A 22,362-nucleotide genomic window follows, 5' to 3' on the forward strand; every position below is an offset into this window, starting at 1 on the left:
ATTATAGTCACTCTTTTATTGGACAGAAGTGTTTAAATTATATACTGTCGTGTTTCAAAATTCTAGGACAAAAGTCAAATTTGATGTCAAGCTATATAAAAAGAGGATTGCCTGCTATGGCCCATTCTACAGGTTTGCATTCTAAGAACACACATCCCTACAAATATAAGAATGGACAAAAGAGTGGAAAAAAAAAAACAAACAAAAAAAAAAAAGTCCAACTGCCAATTTTGACCCCGGTTTACACAAGGTGTTAGCCAATAAATACTTTGCTGTAGCTTTTCGATCATTCAATCATGTGATCGCTGGCTCGAATCATTGGGAATGACCGTTAGTACAATTGCTCCACCTGTCCAAGTGTATCTTAAGGTTTCATTCACACTTCTTCAGACTGCAACACCTATGCTGAACAGATCGTGGCAAATGCTCATGGCCCAATTTGATCTAAAATAATCAGTCAGAGGTTTTGCAGAGAATATAAGTGCGATCAAAAATACAAAAAGCACAACAACTCCCAAACTCAAGTGTGATCAGAGCCTTATAAATGCTTGGGTCGAACACCATGCGATCATCATTTCAGTGCTTTGAACATGTTTACTCAGACCATAGCTGTTCCGACATGTAAATATGATGTGTGATCATGTGTCAGCCATTTCTTGATCTATGACGGCTCCATGATGACAGCTTAGTATTATAGGTGGGAAGTTTCTACTCTTAGATAGTAAGTAAATACCCAGAAACATCTGGTTACTGGCACTTTCATCCAGTGGATGCCTTACATTTAGTCTTGTCATGCATTCTTTGTAAAACCTCCTTTCCCATCTCCCCTACAACTTCATGTGTGGTCACACCTGACCCATCACATTCATATAGCAAGGCAATAATGGAAGTACATTTTCTAGAAGTATCCATTACATATCAGTTGCCTGCAGAAAACGGAGCTTTTAAATGTGCTTGGATGAAAAAAAAAAAAAGACTTTCTACACATACAAACCTTTAAATCTATGTAGAACTTCTTTAAAAAGGTATCTTATCAGCAATAATCCTGATTACTTGTATCCAACAAATAGACTCCCTTTGTCCCTTTTAGATATCCCAATTAGTGATGGGTATCTATTTACCCAATAATGGAGTAATTATTGTATAGACACAAAGACAAACAATTCAAGTAACAGAAACCAGAACACTCACCTATGCCTATTTCACTAAAGCCCCTCTATAAACCATAGATAAATGTTGGCTGCAGTGGCAGATCGCAATGGGTTTGGCCGAGAGTTTAATGTACAGTATATGGGAGTGTTGGCCTCTTGTCTTGTCAGGGAAGAGGTCCATTGAGCAAGTCCGATTTCGGAGTGCCGATTGCCTAGTTTTCCTGCAGATCAGCTGCTGGCAGAGACTTTTTAAGAAAATACACAAAAATGTGCGGATTATTAGCTATGAAGTTAAAGAAGCATGACTATTTTCTAGAAAATATGACCTTTCCAATGAATAGGGCTGAGCTGTATATCACATTGGACTTATGTGGTTCTGTGAAGGTGAACTCTTACAAAGTTCCACAAGTTGCCTACTGCCTGATTGTAATTGGTGCGGATCGAGTGCATGCTTGAAAAATGAGATCAGACACACAGTCGGATATTAATCTTTCTTCGACCAAGGTCGGCCCAGAAACTGCCTGATTTATTTAACATGCCCTTATAAAAACGGGACATGGTCAGCCTTAGAGTGGGCATACTTGGATGTGTCCATTGGTCACTGGGTTGAACAATCTGTTAGTCCACGAGCTGATTGGTGGGCTTCATCGTAGGTGAGTCTATGACGTCATTGGACGGATCCGTGGTGATGCTGATAGGAGGGACGTCATCTGGTGGATCCATGCTGATGGGAGGGTCTATGATGTCATCGGTGGCTATCTTAGTTATCTCTGAAAATTTGGTTCATATAAGGCAAATCGATACATTTCCCACAATCCCCTGTCAAGAGGTTAATCAAGTATTTGATCTAATGACTCTCCTCAACAGTTCTTTAGTTATTAATGTACAATTAGTCACTGCTACTTCACAGTGACTCCACGGCGCAAATCAAAATTAAAGACTGAGCCTACGGAAGGCCGGAGAAGTGCAGGGGGAGGGACGGCACGCAGAAGGCGCAGGATTTCCGGGTGCACTGCTGACATCACAGGCACAAACTAAAGAGTAGGAGGAGAAATTGGGGATGAGGAAGACTGAAGGCCGGCAACACATGTCCCACAGCCCAGAAGATAGAAGAGGATTTTCCCAAAACGACCCCTCATCCAGGAAGCATACAGGTATGGCTAATTTTACCCCTTTACCACCTGATATTAATAACTAAAAACCCATAACTTCCCTACACATAAAAAAACATTTTATATCCTGACTACAGTCCACTATTGGAAACCGTAGCTTATGTAAGATATGATAAAAGTTATCCCCATATTTAGAGATTTCATGTAGCATACAATGGTAAATACAACTCATACTTCATGACTGCTGGCCTGTGCACACAAATTGTACAATATATTACAGCACAACGTTCTAGGATTACATCCACAGCAATCAGACTTCCTATAAAGATATGCTGCATTTCTGAAGCCAGACAAGCATGCAATTACTACTAGAGAGAGCTGGGCGGACTCGCAAAAAAACGGGATCGGTGGATCCCTGCTCACTTTTAAAAAAAAAAAAAAAAACCAGATGCGCTCTTTATTCCAGCCCCCATTTACGTCTATGGGGATCAGAATCCGGAGATTAAAAACGGTGGTAGAAGGGATAGACATATGGGAGTGCATGCGGTGTACTTACCAAGGCTCTGGTATGATTGTACTCTGCTCCTGGGACTCGCATTCACTTCCTGGGCCGCTAATCACAGTCAGACGCGCAGTCAGACATGCCCCCACCCTTAGTCTCAGCTGACTGTATCCAATCACAGGCGCCAGGACGGCCGGTGGGCGGGGAAAGCAGTGTAACTGAAAGGATGCCATACACTCTAGCATCTACTGTGAGTTTAGAATGTATGGGCTCATTCCAGGTTAGTGGGCGTGACTGGCTTGCTTGGTGGACATGGTGATGTTTCCTCTCGTCCACCATAATCACGCAAGCTTCACTTCTATCTGGGGGGTCTCACCCCCAGACTTCCGCTTCTATTATTACCACCTCCATGCCCACGTGGACTTGGAACAATAAAGTTTATTCTGACTGGAAACATCGGACGGCATTTTGAACACACCGGTATCACGTAATTGGAATAGCTGCATCCATTAGATGTGACAAGCCCGGAGCTTTACAGGCTCTTCCCGAATGCCCTACTGTGGTGGCAATCGGGGTAATGAGGGATTAATAAAAGCCCACAGCTGCTACTTAACCCTAGGTTAGTGATGGCGCATCACCAATCTGTAAGTGACAAATAAATACACAGTAAAAATCCTTTATTTGGAATAAAAGAAAAAAAAAAACAAAAAACAACATCCTCTTTCACCACTTTATTAACCCCATCACACCCTGCAGGTCCAACGTAACCCACACGAGGTCCCACGGCGATTCAGCTCTGCTACATCTGAATATCACAGCGAGCGGCTATACAGCAGCATGACTGCCCGCTGTGAGTTCAGAATGAATGAGCCGCGATAAGCGATTACTGGATGCAGGGAGATGCGTCATACAGGCTGGGGGCACGTATGACTGCAACCAATCACAGACGCCAGGCCATCCGGTGCATCTCAAATGAGCGGCACAAGGAGGCAGCAGGAACAGCGTACAGCAGCGGGGTAGCAGCGAACAGCCGGGCCGGAGCCTCGGTAAGTATTAAGTGCTCACTTCATTTTTTTTTTTTCTTCATTTTTCGAGATCTGGATCAAACAGCTGGACAACTGTGAAACCGCGCGGATCCGGACTTCTACAGTCCGGGTTCGCCCAGCCCTACTACTAGAATAAAAGCCAGAGGTCCTGGGGTTAAGTAGAGCTGTCTAAAAGGAACACTGTCTTTGTTGCCCATAATGACCAATCATATAGCAGCTTTCATTATATCAAAGCTGTTTAAAAAAAATGAAAGCGGAGCTCTGATTGGTTGCTATGAGCAACAAAGATTTCTTTTAGACAGATTTGATAAAATGAGGCCTATATGTTATTTCAGCCCTGATAAATATTTACATTACTATTAAAGTAACTGGCAATCAGGTCACCTAGATAGCCAACGTTAGAGCTACTAGAAGACCAACATTATATAGCACGTCCTTGTGATCCTGTCAGGTTATGTGAAGCCTGATCTGTAATAAGGTTTCATCATAATAACTAGGTAAAACAATAACATCCCTTCTACACCAGCACCTATAGGAGTGGATCTAGTACAAACTGTCATCATTAACCAAGAGTAGACTATACTTAAGAATGACAAGCAGCCATCACCACAAATCTAGTACTGTCCAGATGGTGAACCTCATGTCGGTCCTTAAGCATTATGATCAACATCAGATTCAACATACATGCTAAAGACTCCTACAAATTCAGCCAATTTCAACAGGACCAGGTAGCCATCTGAGGTGTAAGATGACCTCCCAACTCATGGGGAAGAGAATTATCAGGCATAGGCAGTCAGAATTTCAATGGCTGAACATTTTGTTTTCAGGGGCGATAGGACGCAGTCAATAGCCTACTCACGTCTTTCTTTAGCCTACTCACGTCTTTCTTCTACCTCCACTGAATATACATGACCAGCGGTTATCACTAGCGGACCTAGACAGAAAAAGGCCCCTGTGTAAGAACAATACATTACATGGGCCCTTAGGAGCCCAAGAGCTCATCAAAATGCGCAATATCACCTGTTTCGGGGGTAGAAATGCCCCCCTTACCTCTTGGACCCCTGTGCGGCAGCATTAATGATCTATCCATTCCTGGCGGCCATGTGTATGTGGGATTCTGAAGATTGGGGGGGGGAGGGGCGGGGCGGTGGTTTTGGGAGGAGAGAAACGTTCAAGTTATCATGTATGGACAACTTAGGCAAGAATCCTCTCATGCTGAAACTCCATAATGTATTTCAGTAACAGACAACACCGTATCATGCTGCCAGTAAATAGACTATTCGGCTGCATCCACTTGGGTCAGAAATGTGGTGGATCTAAGCTATATTTCCTCTCTTTTCCCCCTTATAGTATATAGTACAATATTATATTGAAAAATTTAAATAAAAATACACCCGATACAGAAATGTGGTGGATTTTCCATTTGGATTCTCAGGCAGAAAATCTGCAGTGGATTACAGTATTTGCAAAGTGGATGGGATGTAGACAAATTCAAACAAATGCTGTGATCATCGAGCCATAAATACATGACAAACAAAGGTTAGCCAATGAGTGAGCAAAACACTTCTTAGGCTGATCTAATTATTTATATGGCAAAAAAAAAAAAAAATCATTGTCATTACAACCATATCCCCAAATATAAATAGGGGATGTGCCGCCTACAAAATGCAAGCTGTACGGGCACAGAGTCGTAGTAATAATGATTTTATTCCCTTAAAAAGGGAGCCTCGAAGGAGATACATCCTGAACCACGAGCAGTATAAAGCAACCCCAACTCCATTATTGCAGCTATATTTATTTACTCTGAAACACTGCAATGCTTTAGAGAACAATACTTTAAAGGTAAAAGCTGGGAACTACAGGGGTTGGACAAAATATTGGAAACACCAAACGTTTTCGCATCATAATCTTCAAACATGTAAACCGTGACATATGTTAATGTTTTGTAGTTGATTATTTGAGTTATGTGATGTGTATGTAAATTAACTGTTTGTTTTGCAGAATTGTAAGAACATTGATGAGAACCTGATACCAATGGCAGACCTCTCAGATTTTCAAAGAGGCCAAATTGTTGTTGCTCATATGGCAGGCGCTAGTGTAACAGAAAGTGCCCGAATGCTTGGCGTGTCAAGAGGTACTGTCTCCAAAGTAATGACTGCGCTTGAAAGAGAAGGAAAAACATCCGCAGCAAAGCACAGGTCCGGCCAAAAGTCAAAGTTGACTGAGAGAGACTGTCGGACTCTAAAGCGAATTGTGAGAGCATCGCAAGACCACGGCTCCGGAAATCACTGCTAAGCTCAATGAACACCTACAGAACCCAGTTTCCACGAAAACGGTTCGTCGGGAGCTGCACAAATCTGGATTCCACGGAAGAGCTGCAATTAGAAAAACGTTGCTCTCAATGACAAATGTGTCCAAGCATTTAGAGTGGTGTAGAAACCTCCAGAATTGGTCCCTCAAGCAGTGGAAACATGTGATATTCTCAGACGAATCATCGTTTACCCCATTTCCGACCTCCGGCCGAGTGTACGTTTGGAGAAAGCCGAAAGAAGCATTCCATCCAGACTGCCTTCTCCCAACCGTAAAACACGGCGGAGGTTCTGTGATGATCTGGGGTGCTATTTCGTGGAGATCCGCCAGGCCAATGATATCCCTTCATAGAAGAATTAACAGCCGAGATTATTTAGGCATTTTGGGTGACCAAGTGCATCCCATGGTTCAAACACTGTTCCCGGACGGGGAACGCCATCTTTCAGGATGATAATGCACCAATTCATACAGCTTGAATCATTAAAGCATGGCACGAGGAACATTCTAATGAAGTTGAGCATCTCATCTGGCCCCCACAATCCCCAGACCTCAACATTATTGAGCATTTATGGTCGATTTTAGAGATTCAAGTTAGACGTCGATTTCCACCACCATCGTCACTCAAAGAACTGGAGGGTGTTTTAACTGCAGAATGGGCTAAAATTCCTTTGGAAACAATAAATACCTTGTATGAATCCATACCTCGGAGAATTGAGGCTGTAATCGCCGCAAAAAGTGGACCTACACCATATTAAACTAACTTTTGTTGATGTTTTCAGGTGTTATCATTATGTCTCCAATGACTTATCCAAGGCTTATCCTAGGTGGTTTCTCACAGCTTGTTTCCCATAACTGACAAGTCTCTCCTTCAACAAACACAGACCTGTCAGTTTAGGGGAGAAGCCACCAAGGACCATCCTCGGACTAGTCAACTGAGATTCCTAGTTCGAAGCCACCTCTTCAAAGTATGTTTTCTCTGAAACAGCAAAGTTCCAGGGTAAAACATACATGGATGTAACAACACCTTTTAAGAGCACATTGATCGGGATTAAATACCATCAAGTTGCTCAATGTATGAGCAAAAATTTGTCTATATAAAATAATCTTTAGCCCTTGCTGATTTTATAGTCTTCGTGGATTATATACTCGGAACTTCAAGCATTATATATTAATGTAATAACAGAAAAACACATGCTTCTTCTCTATCGTTCCAGAGTCCAAAACATTTGCAGTGGTTGGCAAAAGTTACAAAATCTGCCCCTGCAGAAGCCATATTTACATACAAGCAATGGGTTGACCACCTATCTGTGGATTTTCAGTGTTAATCTATAATCATTACAGCTCTAGAGGGTCATTGATATCTTTTCTCTCCAATGAACGTCAAACATTAGACAATACTGATGCATAGGGCAATGTTTAACTAACGCACGCACTTTATAATGAGGCATTGTGGCACTTCTGCAATCACAGAAACATCCTGAGGAAAAGTGATTGCATAGGTATAGAAAAACCTCTCATCCAGGTCCCCAAATCAATTATATAACATCCTGCCTTCAGATAAGGGACAAGTGCTGATTCAGGGAGTGGAGCAAACAATGGAAAAACCCATCATCAAGAAGACACTTGAAAAACAAATGCTAGTCTTTAAAGCCTTCTGCGATTACATGGCTATGAAGTTGTGAAGAAAGAACAATGCCACAATCGGCTAATGAGAAATTAAAAAAGCAAACCATTGGAAAAGCACACAGACGCTCATAAAATAGAGCCACATGTTCTGGCCTGAGGGGCTTCTGAGGTTTTGTTTTGATATTTCAGCACATTTTATAATCTCCCTGCCCTTTAATAACTGACACCTCAATGTTAATTTAGCGTGGGTTACATAAGAGTACCTGTACTATCACATGAAGAGCATGGTAATCGCAGCATGCCAGAGCTAGAAACCCTTCTAGGCACCTTTACCTTGTCTTCCGTGTACTATGCAAGACAAGCTTTACAATAAATTAAAGCTCATCATTGATTATACAAACATGTAGCCTACTAGAGAGAACAATTTTCTTTCCACATTGGACAGTTTCAAGATTTTTGAAGATTGACTACAAAAATTGGTTACCCTCAATGATAAAGAAATTTTATCACATGGGACCCAGTTTGTTTTTTTTTCCCCAATAAATTTTTATTCATTTTATAGCAAAACATTTTGTTATGAGCTCGATTTGTAACCTCAAAAAGACATTTTGAGTGCACATATCGTTACAGTTCCAAACTTTTTAACTCAATTATAGTGTATACAAAATCTAAAGACTACCCCCTCCCTCTCCCCCACCCGCATAATCATTATTGTTCCTATATCGCAGTGATGCAGATCCTAAACTTCAAAGACACAATCCATAAGGCTGCTTTCACACTTCTGTCTTTTTGTATCAGTCACAATCCGTCGTCGTGAGTAAATACGGTATCCTGCAAAATATTTTGCAGGATTCCGTTTTTCCTCATAGACTTCTATTAACGACGGATTGCGACTGATGGCCTTGGATTGCATCCGCCTTCGACGGATCAGTAGTGGAGTGACTGACCGTCGTGCGGAAGTAACGCAGAATGTAACTTTTCTGTGCAGCGAAAAAAACTGACCGCGACAAATGTGTCTGCGCCTGTTATAATGGAAGCCTATGGGCGGCAGAATTCGTCAAATGATGTATTTCGGTGACAGTTCAGTCTTTTACTAACTGAGCATGCTCAGATGTGTAAATTCCTTTCTGGTTAGAAATCTCTCTCTCTGCCTCGCGGTCTTCTCTCTGTTTGTCGGTCTCTCTCACAAATCACCGCTGCGGCACGGCTGTCACACTACTCTGGTGGCTTCTCCTGCTTTTGAAAATGCCGGCCGCTCATTATTCCATCTCGTATTCACTTCTTCCACCCGCGCCTATGATTGGTTGCAGTCAGACGAGCCCCCACGCTGAGTGACAGCTGTCTCACTGCAACCTATCACAGCCACCGATGGGCGGGTCTATATCTCAGTAAAATAAACAAGAAAAAAAAAAAACAAAAAAAAAAAAAAAACAGTGTGCGGTGTCCGTCCGATTCATCCCATCAGTTGTACCACAATCTACAACGTATCCATCACATCAGTCACAAAACGAATTGTGACTGATGGAAAAAGACTGCAGTGTGAAAACAGCCTAAGGCTTCCACTTCTTTCATACTACAAGCGGGAAATTGAAAGTGGTGGTGGGTCACTAAAAGATAGCAAAACCAAGTTTACCGCTTATATCCTCTAACAGATACCACTCTGTTAGGCTGCTTTCACACTTGTGTTGCTTTGCATCAGTCACAATCCGTCGCCTTGAGGAATTACGGTATCCTGCAAAATATTTTGCAGGAATCAGTTTTTTCCCCATAGCCTTCTATTAGCGACAGATTGTGACTGATGGCCTTGCGTTGCATCCGCTGCGTGACGGATCAGTCGTTTACTGACTGACCATCAGGCGGGAGCCAAATGTAACGTTTTTTGTGTGCGACGGATCGTTTTTTTACTGTGAGCATGTGCGCAGTAAAAAACCATGATCTAATGTAAATTCAGTTCCAGAGGCAGGAACGATCAGCTGATTAGCCGGCGGACGCCTTTTGCAAATGATTGTTCACAAAAGCTGGCCGCCGGTAAAACAGACAAAAAAAACAATGGAATTTTTTTGCAGCATCAGTCACATCAGTTGTGCCACTATTTGCAACGCATCTGTTGCATCAGTCACACAACTGATTGTGACAAATGCAAAACAACGCAAGTGTGAAAGCAGCCTTAGTATGAAAGGTCTCATGTAATTCACTATTTCCAAGTCAGTGTGGTAGCACAACAGAAATGTTTTCCATTTCATTATAAATGGCTTTATTCCCTTATCCTTATTTCGTTCTTATTCTAGCCAATCCAGGTTAAGCATTGCCTTAAATTGAGTTCCAATCTAGCCTACTCCAGGAAGCCAATGTCTCAATATACTCCTTTTAACCATGATACATATGGAGTAAAACAAGATTGGAATGGGCCCTTCTACCTCTAACCGCCTTTCTTCTTCCTCTTCTACATAGTGAAATAGGTATAGCAAGGCGTTCAGGGGTAAAACCCTCTTCCAAAATTTGTTCATCATTCGTCTCACGCTGTCCCATAGTCTCCTCACTGACGCACATTCCCAGAGCCCATGTAAAATATTCTGCATCCCTCAATTTATATTTTGGGCAGTTGATCATCCGATTACTCATTTTTTTTTTAGCAGAATGTCAGAGGCAAACCTCAGGGGGAAAGTTTCTCCTTGTGGCTAGAGCCAAGTTGGAATAGGGAGACTAAGGGTAAGTGCACACGAAAGTATCTGCTGCAGACATTTCTGCATGAAAAACATGTCTCTTGGCAGGAAAAACAGTTCATAAAAACTGCAAGTTAGTGTGTACTTTTTTTTATACATTTTTTCCCAGTCATTAAAATGGGTGAAAAGCAGTGAAAGAAATTACATGCTACAGATCTGAATCTGCTCAATATCTGCAAGGAAAAAATAAGTAATGTGCACATGAGAGTTAAAAGGCTTGTCCAATACTAGGACAACCCCTTCTGATTCCACATTTTTCCCAGGTAAAATGATAAAGCCTATACTTACCTCCCGTGCCAGCGCCATTCCAGCGGTGCCGTGGCTACGTGGGGTTGTGAGGTCACACGACCCCGCATCCAATTGGCGACGGCTTCAACAGGAAGTGAGCGCAGCCGAAGTGCTCACTTCCTTTTGATTATGATTAACTTATTTGGTCTGAAGGGGGAATGTGGGGGAGACAGCCTCTTCAGTGAAGAGGAAAATAGGAACTCTAATGTAGAACCACCTATTAGAGATAGCAACCCTAAAAGTCAATATCGAACTTTAAAAAGGGCCACCCCACATGACTTAGGATAAGAATCCAAAGCAGAAACATCATTTGCAGATGTGTTTTGTGGCGTTTGCCTCTCATCAGTACAAAGCAGGAGATCGTTTTTTTTGGTTTTTCTTCTGGGTGAGCAGCCACTGACAGTAGATCTAAGGGGTAAGGTGGAAAGTGCAGACTTTTAGGCTATGCAATGATCCTCTGCGAATTTAAATATGCAAATATATTTTCTGGTCTGGCTAGTCATTTGGTTTGCTATTAACAATTAGGTTTGCAACATTCAATATGTGGTACCAGAATTCCTGTCTTCTTCTCTAAAGAGGGGTTTTCATATTTAAATTTCCAGGAGGGTATTGAATAGTCTAGAAAGAAGTCTCTATGTCAACTTAGCGCTCTCTACAAGGAGATACTTACCTTCAGAACCCCTATCAGCCAAACCAGCTCTTCCGCCTTCCACTAATAAAGGAGCAAACATGCTGAAACATATTAGCAAATGGAGTTTCTGGTTTTGCTTCTTATCCCAAGTCATATGGTCAATATTGACTTTTAGGATTGCTACTTCCAATGTGTTGCAATAGAGTTCCTGTCCTCTACCTTGATAGAGGTGATTTACAGAAGGAGAGACTGGAAATACATGAAAAATACCTAAAAGACTTCCAACACATGTACCGGTAACTCACGGCAAGCCTTTCTACTTTGCTTATATATTTGCATTCGGTTCCCTTCACCATTTTTCTTTTTTGCAGCATATGTGTTGTAAAAAAAATTGTTGTGGCTTTTTATCCTCCTATTCCCTTATAGGAGAGCTAATGGGGAACTGCATGGAAAAGAAAAAAAACCCCAGAAACCGTGTTTGTACTGTATTCCATAATTTACAAATGACTTTCAAGGCATTGCCTTTGTACAGAGTTTGGCCATATACTCTAGAGAGTTGTCGACTGAATGATCATTTGGCACACAGCAATCTCTCCTGGACCCGCTAAGTGTGTATGTTTTCTGTGAGAGAGCCACTGCCAAAAATACGTGACAGCGGCTTATCTCCACACTAAATAAAAGGATCAACCATTGAAAGTTGAAGTCAGATCTTTCTCTCTCCAGACATTTTTCAGAGAAGAGTCGGGAGGTCATCCTATAAATTAGGTAGTTGGCAGATTTCCTGCAGGTTTGGCCAGCTTATCTAAAGTGTATACAGCCTTGCAATATTGGTGACCTCTCTTATTGGTAGGTCATAAATATCTGATTATTGACAGTTTGATAAGCGGCAAACATTTCGATCAGCTGTTTAATTACGTCAAATTTCCGCATAATGTAGAATGCCCGGGCACACAGCTCCATCCACAGTGTAGTGACAGCTCTTAGCACTGCAGCTCAGCTCCTCTTATAGGAGCTAATTAAATGTCTCCACAATTAGATTTTCTCCCAAAGAATGACAAAACACCGGGTGCAGTTATTTCGCAATGTCACACAACCCAAACTGCATGCGATTTTAATTGCAATTGAACAGTGGAGCCTTCCTTCTGAAGAAATAACAAATATAACACTATGATTTGCTGTAAGGAATAAGCAATTCTTGAGCACTGGAAATATATCATGGTCATTAAAATATTACAAATTTATTTACGCATAGAATCACACAACCCAAGGAATAAATTCAACATGATAACATGCAATCTAATGCAACGGCATCAGTGCAACAATCGCGTGCACCAGAGCCCAGCGAAAAATGTAAAAGATGTGTGATAAAGACTGTAAACACAGCAGACTGAAAGCTTCCCAAACATGACCACAACATGGAAAACGGTCTAATGACATAACTATGCTGTCAGGTCGTGGATAAGCAGGCTGTGCGTGTGACAGACTTGTCCTGAGAGCAATCAATTATATCCAATCTGAAAATAACACAAATGTGATATAAAAGCCCACCCCTGATGAATGCACTGATACCACCATGTGTCTACTCTACATATAAACACGGCATTCCTACCAGACTTTCCCTTTACCTGCAAGACAGGAGGATACTTGCTACCTTTCACCTGTTAAGTCTTTCACATAAGTATTTCAAGGTTTCAGAATTTTCATCTAACGATGCTAAAAAGTCTACAAATGATTATCTAGACCAGAGGTCCCAACCTGTGGCTTTTGGGCCCATGGTGTGAGGCTCACGGTTGTCTCCCAGCTTGGTGTATTTGCACCAGGTCTTGCACACAGCTAAATAGAGCAGGTCTCCAGATGGTAACATTAGTGAGTAGCCCCACACAGAAGAGCAGATCTGAATGGAGATAGGAACCCCTGGATACTGGTATACAGCCTGGGGGTGGTGAATCTATGGAAAAGCTTTGGCTGTCATTACTGTGAGGTGAGAAAGCTAGACTGTGGCTCGCGAGCCCCCCCCTCCCAGAGCTAGACTGTGGCTCGCGAGCCCCCCCTCCCAGAGCTAAATTGTGGCTCGCGAGCCCCTCCTTCTAAAGCTAGACTGTGGCTCGCGAGCCCCCCCTTCCCAGAGCTAGACTGTGGCTCGCGAGCCCCCCCTTCCCAGAGCTAGACTGTGGCTCGCGAGCCCCCCCTTCCCAGAGCTAGACTGTGGCTCGCGAGCCCCCCCTCCCAGAGCTAGACTGTGGCTCGCGAGCCCCCCTTTCAGAGTTAGACTGTGGCTCGCGAGCCCCCCTTTCAGAGTTAGACTGTCTCCCAAGGTCAGAAAGGTTGAGAACCACTGATCTAGACAAATCACATGACCAATATCTTTGCATAGTAAATTAACACTGAGGCTTCCACAATATAAATGCAGATTATATAATAAGGGTAAATACAAAAATTAGGGTCTCGTTCACACATCGGGTTTAAACAGGCACGTGAAAAAATGGTACCCATGTAATCAGTGTTTTGGATCAGTGTACGGTCTATGAATCCGTTTGTTGTCAGTATTTTCACAGATGGACAAATAAGTTACAAATCTATCGTTTGCAATGTTAAATACGGACAGCAGACAACGCCATCCGGGTGCTGTAAAGCTTTCTCATGGACCCATAGACTAGCATTGGACCTTTTCATCCGTACTGCCAGAATAAAAAAACGAACGTGTTTTGCATGTACACACGGTCCATGGAAATAGCACCATAGATTATAATGGGTATATGCTCTGTGAAAAAATGGTGCAACATAGACATATGAAATATTATTGAATGTTCTCAGTGAGAGGAACAAAATTATAATCTTCTGATACCTTTAAATGGCTAACTAAAATAATTATTTTATTTAATTTTGTTCCTCTCACTGAGAACATTCAATAATTTTTCAACTGGCTAACACGGTACCAAAACCTTTTCACCTATAGACACGAGGGACACCTTACCAGCAAGTCAAACACCTCATTTCCAGCTGCTCAGGTTTATTACATATGTACAGTTTATCATATAGGACAGATCTGTTTGTAGCCACTTTGTAATTCCCCCTACCCAAAAGGTATAACAATGAGAATAGTACAAGGCATCTTACCATTCAGAATCTGTGCCACGAGTGGCTACAAACTGGACACGGAAGATGTATGAATGATTATACAGGATCCTACACGAGAACAGAGACCGTAACCATTATTAATAACCCTAGAAGAGCCATACATACCTCACTGATGGGTTACGTGGGCACAGGTAAGCGTCTCCTCACTTCTACACCCATTCCATCTGTAGACGTGGCTGGCCCAGTGGCTCCCCAATTATTTTGTTCCACACTATTGAGATGGAAAAGTCACCTTTGCACAGACACAGGCAACACAACAGGTTGCTCGACAGCTTCCCTGGGAAAAGCAATTAGTAATGCTTGTGATCGTGCTGGGATGAGATCAGCCTCCCCAGCCCTCCTCCTCCCCCACCCAGGACAGTCTCCACTGTCCCCTCCCTATTTTACAATGCAAACCTTATTTGATGTCACTTGCCAGCGCTCCCATTGAATGATCCTGGGTGGCGGTTTCTATCTGGCGTCCCTCCCCCTCCAAAGCCACTCAGTCTCCAAGGCTGGGAGTTATAATGGGAGTTTATAGCTCATACTTGGACTCAATGGGGAATAAAGACTTGCAACCATGGCTCCAGGACTCCAAAGCTCCAGCATGCAAAGGGTATCAATCACTGACCACAGAGTGTGTGAACTCCAGGGACAATACCACAACACACATACACAATGACATGGTGGACACAGTCTATATTGCGAGGTCTGCACAGAACAATGGATTTACTGGATATAAAATTGCCCACAAAACGCAATGCAAGATGTGGTATAAAATTCAGTAATATTAACATCACTGACATAAAAATACCAAAAGTGACGACAGCGCCGTGTTACGTATATTATAAATAATAAATACACCGGTGTCCACGACACGCCCATAGATTGGTCATAAACCCGATGGAAGGAATAGTCACTGATCTGCTACAAGGAAATGTAAACCAAAGACATTAGTGCACTATTTCTGCCAGAAAACTCCACACAATCATATTGAAGCTTAAAAAAAAAAAAAAAAAAAAAAAAAAAAAAAAAAAAAAAAAAGGTAACTGCCTTTACAATGCGCAATCGTCCTGGAGAGCGCGGATTCCTGCTCCATCATTAGCCTGGTCCACGCTGAAGAAAAATCAATTCCACTTTATTGAATGGTGGGATTTATGATAAATGTGTCGAATGCAGAACTTTCTGCACCAAAATTCATATACATCATGTGTGAACATAGCCTTACAGGCCAAGGGGAAAATCAATCAAAAGAATTGACATGAGCTGGAATTTGTAATCCATTCAGTTGGTCAAATTGTGTGCATAAGATTTCCACAGTCGCTTTCCATGTACTGTCTAATGCTGCTGCGGAATAGTATTTGTGGATTCACCAGGGGAGTCAAGAAAAGCTGTGGAGGGAACCGTTCAATGCCCCAGACAGGAGTGAAACCAACGAAAACCAGCACCGGTTTATGATGAGCAAAGAGCACGCCACACATACGAGCCACGTACGAGACGACCAAGGAGCACACTACACGTACGAGCCGACCAAGGAGCGCACTACACGTACGAGCCACGTACGAGACGACCAATGAGCGCACTACACGTACGAGCCACGTACGAGACGACCAAGGAGCGCACTACACGTACGAGCCACGTACGTGACGACCAAGGAGCGCACTACACGTACGAGACGACCGAGGAGCGCACTACACGTACGAACCACGTACGAGACGACCGAGGAGCGCACTACACGTACGAGACGACCAAGGAGCGCACTACACGTACGAGCCACGTACGAGACGACCAAGGAGCGCACTACACGTACGAGCCACGTACGAGACGACCAAGGAGCGCACTACACATACAAGCCACGTACGAGACGACCAAGGAGCGCACTACACGTACGAGCCACGTACGAGACGACCAAGGAGCGCACTACACATACGAGCCACGTACGTGACGACCAAGGAGCGCACTACACATACGAGCCACGTACGTGACGACCAAGGAGCGCACTACACATACGAGCCACGTACGAGACGACCAAGGAGCGCACTACACGTACGATCAGTGAAACGTGCGCTCACCAGCTGAATGGATTACATCAGATGAGTGCCACAATGCACCGACACTACATGGCAGCACTACATACAGGCAGAATAAAGAACATACATGGAATATGACCCACGACATCACTTGACATTAATATTTCATTACAGCCAGAAGTAACACAAATACACCTCTACAGATGGAGCAGAGCCGAAGTTGTCACTTACAGGTCTAGCACAAATAACCCCTGATATCTATTAGCTCTGATGCTGATAATGGGGGAGTCCACTCCAATAATCTTTGCACAGGAGGGACCACTCTCCAAAGAAGGGATCATTTACCCTCTATGACAAGCTCCGCTCTGCTACATCTCCAGATTTAGCAACCCCTGCAGAAGATGCACCTGACCCCACTCCCCTGGAGGACTCTACCTGTCAGCGCGGGGTCCGGGGTGTGCTCCAGCAGTGCCGTATAGCTGCCTCCGTCTCCTGCAGCCTCTGCTGTACTCTGCCGGCATTCGCCGGTCTGTGCACTATACAAAGCTGCTCGCGGAGTGTGGAGATGCGCACATGCGCAGTAGGCTAATACAAGGGCGGGGCCGCAGCAGGTAGAGCGGTCTGCCCCGCCCCTCCAGAACTGGCAGGGTCGGCGGTGACATTACCTGCTCCCGGTCACGTGACTGGTGTATTACCTGTACATGAGGACAGCGCCGGGGGCTGCACTGATTGTACCACACGGGACAAACCCCCAGCCTGTGTCCATGACAGAACCAGCAGCTATTGTTCTCTGGTGTCACTATTGGAACCAGCGCATTATTATTACTGGTAGTGATGGTATTGCAGGTTTAATCCCCCAATGACAGGTCCATAGTTTGTATTTGTGCATTATTTTTTCCTTTCCTCCAAGAGCCACAGCTTTTATTTACCCCTTTGCATTCACTATATGAGGGGGGTTTGTTACTGTAACAAGTTGTTTTTCAGCACAATATTTTACTATATAATGTACAGAAAAATGGGGAAAAAAAATCCAATTGACGTAAAATGGTGAAGAAAACACAGTTCATTGACTTTTAGGTTTTGTTTATATGCTGCTTTATCTGTGGTAAAAATGAGCTGGCAATCTGCCTCTGCCGGCCGGTACCATCCCCGCCAGCCCAAACCCACAGGGGCAGCCATCAATTACATTATCACCAAAAAGTTACATTATTTCAATAATTCAATACAAAGAGGAGAACACACATTATATAGAGTCATTACACACAGAGGGATCTATTTCTAGTGTTTATTTCTGTTAATATTGATGATTATGGCTTACAGCCAATGCAAACCCAAAAGTCATTATCTCAGAAAATTAGAATATTATATAAGACCAACTGAGAAAATGATTTAAACTCAGAAAAGTCTGTACAGTAAATGCCCTCAATACTTGGTTGCGGCTCCTTTTGCAAGAATTACTGCATCAATGCAGCGTGGCATGGAGGCGATCAGCCTGTGGCACTGCTGAGGAGTTATGGAAGCCCAGGTAGCTTTGATAGCAGCCTTCAGCTCGTCTGCATTGTTGGGTCTACAAAAGTAATCTTCCCAGCCAGCTTACTGGTACACCCCGACGTGTAGAATCCATTGTGGGGTCTGGTGTCTCTCCTCTTCCTCTTGACAATTCCCCATAGATTCTCTATGGGGTTTAGGTCAGGCGAGTTTGCTAGCCAATCAAGCACATTGATACTGTGGTTATTAAACCATGTAATGGTACTTTTGACAGTGTGGACAGGTGCCAAATCCTGCTGGAAAATGAAATTTTCATCTCCAAAAAGCTTGTCGGCAGAGGGAAGCTTGAAGTGCGCTAACATTTCCTGGTAGACGACTGCGCTGACTTTGGTCTTGATAAAACACAGTGGACCTACACCAGCAGATGACATGGCTCCCCAAACCAGCACTGATTGTGGAAACTTCACACTAGACCTCAAGCAGCTTGGATTGTGGCCTCTCCACTCTTCCTCCAGACTCTGGAATCTTGCTTTCCAAATGAAATGCAAAATTTACTTTCATCTGAAAACAACACAATGGCCCACCGAGCAACAGTCCAGTTCTTTTTCTCCTTGGTCCAGGTAAGATGCTTCTGGCGTTGTCTATTGGTCATGAGGCTTGACACAAGGAGTGTGACAGTTGTAGCCCATGTCCTGGATACGTCGGTGTGTGTGGTGGCTCTTGAAGCACTGACTCCAGCAGCAGTCCACTCCTTGTGAATCTCACCCAAATATTTCAATGGCCTTTTCTTAACAATCCTATCAAGGCTACGGTTATCCCGGATGCTTGTGCACCTTTTTCTGCCACACTTCTTCCTTCCACTCAACTTTCCATTAATATGCTTGGACCCAGCACTCTGTGAACAGCCAGATTCTTTAGCAATGACCTTTTGCGGCTTAACTCCTTGTGGAGTGTGTCAATGACTGCCTTCTGGACATCTGTCAAGTCAGCAGTCTTCCCCATAATTGTGTAGCCTATTGAACCAGACTAAGGGACCATTTTAAACATTTGGGAAGCCTTTGCAGGTGTTTTGTGGTAATTATTCTAATTTTCTGAGATAATGACTTTTGGGTTTTCATTTGCTGTAGGCCATAATCATCAACAATAACAGAAATAAACACTTGAAATAGATCACTCTGCGTGTAATGACTCTATATAATACGTGTTTCACTTTTTGTATTGAATTACTGAAAAAAAAATAACTTTTTGATAATATTCTAATTTATTGAGAAGCAGTGATGAGCGAGCACTACCATGTTCGAATGTTCGGTACTCATAATGAGCGGTAGGACAGTCTGATGGGCTCAACTCGTGTACCGAGCTGTTTTCCGGAAGATCTTCCAGAAAAATGCTTGAGTTTCCTATTGACTTCCATTATATTCAGTGCAAGCGTCCGACTGCTCGTTACGAGTACTGGTGCTCGCTCATCACTACTTGCTACAGTTATTCTTCTGTAGATCACAGACAGATTATTCTATGACGCAGCTATATTACCAGAGATGGTAAAACCCTTCTATATTGGCCTGGGATATAATCTATTACAATAGCTCCAACATCAACTATAATTACAACACATTCGGCTATTACGGCATTCACAAGAGAAACCCCACCAACTTCAAAGGATTTGCCTTGTGGATTAAAGCTAAATTTTGACAGTCAAGAGCAAAGCTGGACTAGGAAATGACTAGTAACAGCAACCGATGCTAAAGATAGTCACCAATTCTTATTAATAGATACAACTTTAGCACGAGAGGTGATGGATCCTAAGGATGTGCTGTCCACAGGTATGCATGTCATCTGTGCTTATTACAGGATTAGGGCTCATATTTAGAAAGCAGTGGAAAGACATCAGGCACATTTTTTTGCATTCTTTCTTTTCTAATTATAAAATAATCAGAGCAAAATAAAAAAAAATGGTTGAAAATTTTTACAAAACTACATTAAAAAGTCCCAAAACTTGCACATACAGTATAATTTTGCTTCATCATCTTTTCCACTGAGCCTGTCCTTTGGAGGAACTTAAAGTTTACAAAGAACTCCGCAATAGACAAAAAATATACTTTCAAAGTCATAAAAAAAAACGCACAGATCACCAGCTTTTGTATTAATACGTTACCCAGGCAGTTCGTCTCACCATGAGGAATAAGGATAGATTATGGCTTTAACCCCTTCACCCCCGGGTGATTTTTTTTTTTTTTTATTCGTTTTTTCCTCCCCTTCTTCCAAGAGCCATAATTGTTTTTATTTTAATTTCAATGTAGCCATATGAGGGCTTGTTTTCTGCAGGACGACTTGTACTTTTGAATGAGACCATTCATTCTCTCACATAGTGTACTGAAAAAAGGGAAAAAATCTAGGTACGGTGAAAGTACAAACAATGGTTTTTGTATTTACCATGTTCAATACATGGTAAAACTGACCAGGCAATATGATTCCCCAGATCAGTACGAATACGTACCGTATTTTTCGGACTACAAGACACACTTTTTCCCCCCCAAATGTTGGGGGAAAGTGGGGGGTGCATTTTATAGCTTGAATGTAGGGCTGCGGGGAATGAGGGTGCTGCTGTGGAGTGGGTCATCGGCAGCACGAGCAGGCTGCAGCAGCGCCTACTGTGACCACGTGCGCCCGCTCATTACATATGGATGCATCCTCCTGCCCATCATCTCTCAGCGCTGAAGCCAGCGCTGACAGGTGAGTGGGAGGATGTGCGGGGGAACCGGACCCGCGTGATCACCCCTGGCAACTACAGCCTGGAGTGATCATGAGCAGCTATATTCACTGCCCCCCACACATCATCATCAGCGCGGGGGGCAGTGAATAAGTAAGGTATACTCACCGGTCACTGTTCCCTGCAGCATCATGATGTATTCCTGTCTGCCGGCCAGCTGATCTGTGTAGAGAACGGTGAGCACAGGGATGACGTCATCGCTGTGCGCACCACTCTCCACACACATCGGCAGGCAGGCAGAAAGGAGGACATCGCAATGCTACAGGGGAACGGCTCCACACAGGTCAGCGGCGCTGCTGCTGACACAGAGAGGAAGATGATCGATGCTGCAGGGAGTGAGGAAAGGGGAGTATAAACGTTTATTGTTTTCTGTGCCATAGGATACAGGCCATATAGCAGGATGGGGGTATATACAGTTAGGTCCAGAAATATTTGGACAGTGACACAAGTTTTGTTATTTTAGCTGTTTACAAAAACATGTTCAGAAATACAATTATATATATAATATGGGCTGAAAGTGCACACTCCCAGTTGCAATATGAGAGTTTTCACATCCAAATCGGAGAAAGGGTTTAGGAATCATAGCTCTGTAATGCATAGCCTCCTCTTTTTCAAGGGACCAAAAGTAATTGGACAAGGGACTCTAAGGGCTGCAATTAACTCTGAAGGCGTCTCCCTCATTAACCTGTAATCAATGAAGTAGTTAAAAGGTCTGGGGTTGATTACAGGTGTGTGGTTTTGCATTTGGAAGCTGTTGCTGTGACCAGACAACATGCGGTCTAAGGAACTCTCAATTGAGGTGAAGCAGAACATCCTGAGGCTGAAAAAAAAGAAAAAAATCCATCAGAGAGATAGCAGACATGCTTGGAGTAGAAAAATCAACAGTCGGGTACATTCTGAGAAAAAAAGGAATTGACTGGTGAGCTTGGGAACTCAAAAAGGCCTGGGCGTCCACGGATGACAACAGTGGTGGATGATCGCCGCATACTTTCTTTGGTGAAGAAGAACCCGTTCACAACATCAACTGAAGTCCAGAACACTCTCAGTGAAGTAGGTGTATCTGTCTCTAAGTCAACAGTAAAGAGAAGACTCCATGAAAGTAAATACAAAGGGTTCACATCTAGATGCAAACCATTCATCAATTCCAAAAATAGACAGGCCAGAGTTAAATTTGCTGAAAAACACCTCATGAAGCCAGCTCAGTTCTGGAAAAGTATTCTATGGACAGATGAGACAAAGATCAACCTGTACCAGAATGATGGGAAGAAAAAAGTTTGGAGAAGAAAGGGAACGGCACATGATCCAAGGCACACCACATCCTCTGTAAAACATGGTGGAGGCAACGTGATGGCATGGGCATGCATGGCTTTCAATGGCACTGGGTCACTTGTGTTTATTGATGACATAACAGCAGACAAGAGTAGCCGGATGAATTCTGAAGTGTACCGGGATATACTTTCAGCCCAGATTCAGCCAAATGCCGCAAAGTTGATTGGACGGCGCTTCATAGTACAGATGGACAATGACCCCAAGAATACAGCCAAAGCTACCCAGGAGTTCATGAGTGC

The 22,362-nt window shown here is 43.2% G+C and overlaps 1 protein-coding gene across 2 annotated transcripts in view; it reads right to left on the reverse strand.

The window, feature by feature from the left end:
• The window catches only part of FHDC1 (FH2 domain containing 1), a 75,975-nt gene extending 58,898 nt beyond the window's left edge, over positions 1-17,077 (reverse strand). Inside the window, exon 1 of one of the 2 annotated variants that reach the window (XM_075347785.1) lies at positions 16,972-17,077. The gene's annotated coding sequence lies outside the window, so the exon portion shown is untranslated. Of the gene's footprint in view, positions 1-14,632; positions 14,799-16,971 lie in introns of those variants that run through there. The other variant, XM_075347777.1, reaches the window with a different exon arrangement.
• Between the last annotated feature and the right edge of the window lie 5,285 nt (positions 17,078-22,362).

This window comes from Anomaloglossus baeobatrachus, chromosome 1, assembly GCF_048569485.1.
Source record: "Anomaloglossus baeobatrachus isolate aAnoBae1 chromosome 1, aAnoBae1.hap1, whole genome shotgun sequence".
Lineage (NCBI taxonomy): Eukaryota > Metazoa > Chordata > Amphibia > Anura > Aromobatidae > Anomaloglossus > Anomaloglossus baeobatrachus.